This window comes from Ixodes scapularis, unplaced genomic scaffold (genome assembly GCF_016920785.2).
Source record: "Ixodes scapularis isolate PalLabHiFi unplaced genomic scaffold, ASM1692078v2 PGA_scaffold0__279_contigs__length_252992795, whole genome shotgun sequence".
Taxonomy (NCBI): domain Eukaryota; kingdom Metazoa; phylum Arthropoda; class Arachnida; order Ixodida; family Ixodidae; genus Ixodes; species Ixodes scapularis.
This window is the reverse complement of record NW_024609835.1, coordinates 12,123,328-12,128,735: the sequence shown is the minus strand read 5'-3', so window position 1 is coordinate 12,128,735 and position 5,408 is coordinate 12,123,328. Positions and strand designations below refer to the sequence as shown.

Below are 5,408 nucleotides of genomic sequence, written 5' to 3'. Positions count from 1 at the left end.
CGTATAAGTGAGTGGGTTCGCGATAAAAGAAATAAAACATGGTAAGAGATGGAAAATCTAAGATAAAAAAGAAAGAGCGAGCACAATGGTACATATCAAGCGCAGCTGCTTGAGTGTCCCCTATTTGTATCTGTGTGTTTTAATCGACAGTTGACGATCTACACGAGTTCAGTTCATTCCTTCTTCTTCCAAGCGTGCCGCTGTTTTTTTTTTTTTTTTTTTTTTTTTTTGCTATTCTGTTTATTGACCTCGCGTTGCTTTGAAGTGATCATTTATTTTACTGTCGAAAAAAGTTATGTGCGTCTGCTTTTCCACACAGCATTCTGACAAAAGTTCCTATACATTCTCCTTGCTTTTTGCTCCGTCAGTGCGAGGGTGCATGGCCGGCTTGGTAGAAACAGAGTTTTAGCCAAGACCGTGTGAAAGAGAGCTCTGGCAATTCTACCGCACGACTGGAGTGGCGCACGACTGGAGTGATACACGACGTAGCAATCTCACCCAGACTGTAGGAAGCAAATGGCGCACTGCAACCGAATGGACACACAGACTGCATTTTGTACCATCTTTAGGTACTTCGCAATGCGTGTTGTTTCTTCTTTCTTGCAAAAGAAAACATCAAGGCAGTTCAATTTCGAGAGACGATCTCTGCCATCTATGGAGAAAGCAGAGCGAATGACGAAGGCGGGACGAAATGATTTGACCTAGAAATGCAATGCACGCTGTGACACTGGGGATTACATGATCTCTTGAAAAGTCATGAAAATCGTCACTGCGCAGACTTTATTTTTTGGTTGTTTTGGCCTTGTGATTTGCTCAGCGCCTACCGTGGATCATTAGCTTTCCGAGTTCTTTGATTGACGTGAACGTACGAGCATTTATTTAGTGGTTTGCCTGTTTAGTGGTTAATTTGTTTTACTCGTTGAATACGATGTCTGGGACGCATCTGGCAGTGGACAGTTCCTGTGCTTTCTCGTCTAGTTCTAGGTGAAAGCTTTTTTATAGTCGACCAGGCTCTGCTCGCGTAGGTTTGAATTCTATCCTTGGCAACAAATCTTACATCGGAAGCTCGGAAGCATTTCAATCAGAGCGATGAATTTGTGGAGGAGTTACGTCAACGGCTTTAAACCAACAACGCAATACATATCAGCGGGAATGATTATAACCAGATATAATGGCACAGGCGCTATTCGCGGCAGCCCAATAAGGTCAGTCGCAAACGTACTCATTAGGACACAAACGTATGCACATCATGGAACAAGGTGATCAAACCGTCATACAGGTATAGCACACTGTGAAGTTTCTTTATATATTTTTCCTTTATCGACACTATATATTATACAACATACTGTTTATGATAAGCTCAGGAAATGAGCGAATCATACAAGTTTCGCGACGGATACATATCTTCGTTTCCATATTTAGCAATTTGAATTTGTCACTTCTGCCCTACTATGTTTTCTAAACGCAACCGAGCTAGACAACACTTTGTAAGCAGCGCAATATATATATATATATATATATATATATATATATATATATAACAACACTGTTATATTACTTTAGCACTCAAGACATTTTATTGCTCATTATTTCTTCATTCGTCTGCCCTTTTCCTGGCACCAATTAGCACACCATCACAATGCCGCACGGTTGATCTCTTTATTTTTTTCCCAGTGAACTGCTCTGTAAATAACTGACAGCGGCAGCTTGCGAACAGCATATTTCTGAATGAGTCGGCGATCGTTGCTCCCCGATCGACTCTTGACCGCTTTTCCTCACCGATGCTGCAATGTCCTACATGTCGCGTTGTCAAGGAAATGGTAGAGCTGGCCTTGCCTTATAGACCGTTTCAATAACCGCTTTCTGAGAACTACCATCTTTGTATACTTGGCTGCGCTGTGTAAAATTAAGAAATCACGTTCGGCCACCCTTGGTGCGGTCAAAGGCGTGGTTTACTGCGTGTAGACTGCGTGTAACTTGCAACGCGGCGTTCAAACAAAAAAATTAATAAAAAGTTATGAAAATAATTTGCTTAGATCCGCTTTTATTGTTTTCTGGGTATCATAAATGGTCAGTGAAAGAAAAACACAAAAATAGATAGGTCTGTGCCAGCGGCATTTGCGAACGCGGAGCACTCGGTGTTGAGAAGCGACCGGTTTCGAACAGATGGTTCGTGCGATAGCCTCTGGCCTGAGGTTAATAACTCACAAAGGCAAAACCAGAGGGCGATTTTTAAATTTTGCATCTTGCACTTGATTGAAACTACAGCGCACTTTATAAACCCTGCAATAGTGTGTCTTTTTTTCGTTTTCTGTATTTTTCTTTGCGTGTTGCGTTTTTGTGCTACGCTCGCTTGACTTTACCCACTGGTTTGAACTTTAACGAAGCCATGACCATGTCTGTCAGCGGAGATGCTCCTCCACAAAATACCATATCCTAAAGCCCCTCTATCCTGGCAAAAGTGGCGCCATTCATTGTTGTGGAAATGCTCGAAACACGTGCCGCGCGCCACTTCTGGGAAAGGCGCGTGGCGCCTTTCCCAGAAAAGGCGCCTCTATACTCACTTGGTGAGTATAGAGGGTCCATAGCCTCCTCTATATTCACAAGGCATGGCAGTTGGACGACGGAGCCATAGTGTGCCCGGTCGCATACCCGTTATTGAATACCATTACTCTTTTCGCACTTGAAAAGTAACTAGCATGTTACTCGTTACAGCGACTGCTAAGGAGCGCGTTACATCAGCTTGAAAGTGACTAAATATTTTCTCGTTACTTTGAGTCTGTCGCTTTTATGAACTAGTAGCCGCCTGTAATATTCGTCGCCGCTAATGAACCCTCGCTTCTTACAGCGTCCAATCAGGGATAACAGTGACCATACTGATATACCTTGCGCGCATCTTTTTGTGATCTTCCTATACTCCGCGAAAATATTTCTTGGCAATGCAGTGGAAGGTCCCCTCTCCCATTTTGAGTGTACGCAGACTCTCCTCCTCCGCCATTTCCGGGGAGAGGAGGAGAGCCCGCGCACACTCAAAATGGGAGAGGGGACGCGGGCCTGTACCTTCCACTGCATTGCCAAGAAAACTTGTCGCGGAGTATAGCGTTTTCTTGTCGCGAAAATGAAAGGCGCGGGCCAGGGTGAAAAAGAGGTTGGGTACTTGGGTTGTACACGTTCCCCTCCCGACGTAACTAAACATGGTTAGTCGTTACTCTATCAAAAAGTCACAAAAATGCATTCGTTCCTCCTTCTCTTAGAAAAAAACGAAAGCGTTACCGCGTTACCAAAAAGTAATCAGGAACGAAAAAATTCGTTACTTGTAACGCGCCACGTACAACTGAACGCGGACAGGCAAAGGCGTTCTTGCCGCAGTTGCTGGTTATATGAAGTCATTTGTTGTAAACACTGCGTCCAGTTTAAAACTAGTATTTGTACGTTTGAAATTGAACCACCAAACCATATATCGCTCGTGCGTGTGATAGTCCGCCTAACCTTAAGGCCGACTTGCGTAGGACGTACTCTCGACATATTTACGTACGTCTTAGCGGGCATCGCGGCATTTGGCGAGCGCTTTTCGCAGAAGGAAAGGGGGAAATATCGTTAAACCACATAACCCGCTTTTTGTCGGCACCTCCGAGCCATTTGGCACAGTGCAGCAGGACTCGCGCTACTAAATAAGAGTTTAAATGAAATTATAAGACGAGATAAGAAGCAGCTCGGTGGCTATACCATCGTGTTCCGCAAAGGGACAGAAATAACCGAATGGTAGTCAGCAACGAAAGCCTAATTTACTAACACTTATCTAAAAAAATGTGCATTGGGATTGTTATGTGGCCAACAAGTTCCAGGAGGACGATTGCAATCTGTGCTCAAAGCCCCTATTATTTTTTTATTTGTTTTTTTTCACATCGTCCGCCATAGAGAAAGTACCTTTTTCTGTCCAAGTCGTTCATCGCTCGTTCGGAGGAGATATGGCGGTTTTATGCAGTTGATCGATAAACCGCCGAAGGCAACAAGTGAACGGCACTATTCAGCAGCCGAGTCGAGCAAGCCAGCCGTCCGCAAAGCTCGATAAGCCGATACTCAAGCAAGTAAAGCAAGTGGCGGCTGTCAATTCACAAGCTGATTGGCCGGTACCACGCCGTACACTTCTGGATACGCCACGCCGAAATACGCAGAAGCGTCGAGATCTTTCTCAGTCGGATCACCGGAAACATGCGTATTTACGTCGTACTTGAGACGTCGAAGATGCGCTCGATTCCACGGCCAGAGCGGCCGTGGAATGCCTCGAAAAAACGCACGATGTGGTTCGGCCTGTTGCAGTAATTGAACGTCGAAGACTTACGGTATGAAAACTAAATGAATTTACTATTTACATGGCGAAGTTAATCTACGGGTGTCGGTCATCCAGTCGTTCCGTACATCTTCTTCTTCGATCTGCCTTTTGCCAAACCGTTCCTTCGTCTTCCTGGTTCTCGTTAACCACATATTTACACGAGCACTGCGCGGCTGTTTCCCGTGAGGAGGATTCCAATTTACAATTCACAACACACTGCCCCCAAATGAGCGTTTTTAGATCGCTCATTCAACATAAAGCTCTAGGGTATATAAAGTTGCACGGGTCTTTTCAGCACTTGTCCGCCTGGCACGTTCACAGCGCAGGATCACACTATACTATCCCGGCCGTAGAATACCTGCCCAATTCGTCCAGTCCGCCACAGGTGTCTGGGCATTTTGTTTTCCTCAACTAGAACCAGATCGCCTTCTTGCGCTTGGCTGTTTCGGTGACAAGTTGTTTCGTGTGCTGATCGCAGCTGGAGCAAGTATTCTTTTCGCCACCGCTGCCAAAAGTGGTCTAGCAGTTGTTGATGCTTTCTTTAACGCCGGGTGACATTTTCTCTCGTAGAGGTTTGGAATTTCTCAGCACCCACAGTTGGAAGAGCTGTCGGTCGCTTTCCAGTAAAAAAATGCGCCGGGGTCAACGCTTCGGGCTCGTCGGGAGAGGCTTGCAGAAATGAGAGGGGTCGTGAGTTAACAACTGCCTCAATCTCATGGAGTATAGTTGTAAGCTCTTCAAAACTGCAGCAATTTCTTCTAAGAACTTTCCGAAGGCATGTTTTGGCAGCGCTCCCCCCCATACCATACGCTGCCAAAACAAACCCCACCGGGCAGCTCGGTCAACAATGAATTTACACTGTATTCGTTATTCGGTAGTATTATTGCATTCTTGTCTTTCAGCACGTTCTATAAGCCGTGGAGTCCGGGGTCAGTATGAAGCTCTGCCAGCGTGTCCCCGCCCTGTTCCGCGATCGCATCTTTCTGAAGACATTCTTTGTACAACCTCCGCGCCGTGATCAGCTCCGGGTATTTGTCTTCTGATTTAACGACAGCGAGCAGCCCTTCTATCAAAT

At 45.4% G+C, this 5,408-nt stretch overlaps 1 pseudogene; it reads right to left on the bottom strand.

Annotated features, from left to right (window-relative positions):
* Nucleotides 1-4,578: 4,578 nt before the first annotated feature.
* LOC120846879 lies at nt 4,579-5,135 on the bottom strand (annotated as a pseudogene).
* Between the last annotated feature and the right edge of the window lie 273 nt (nt 5,136-5,408).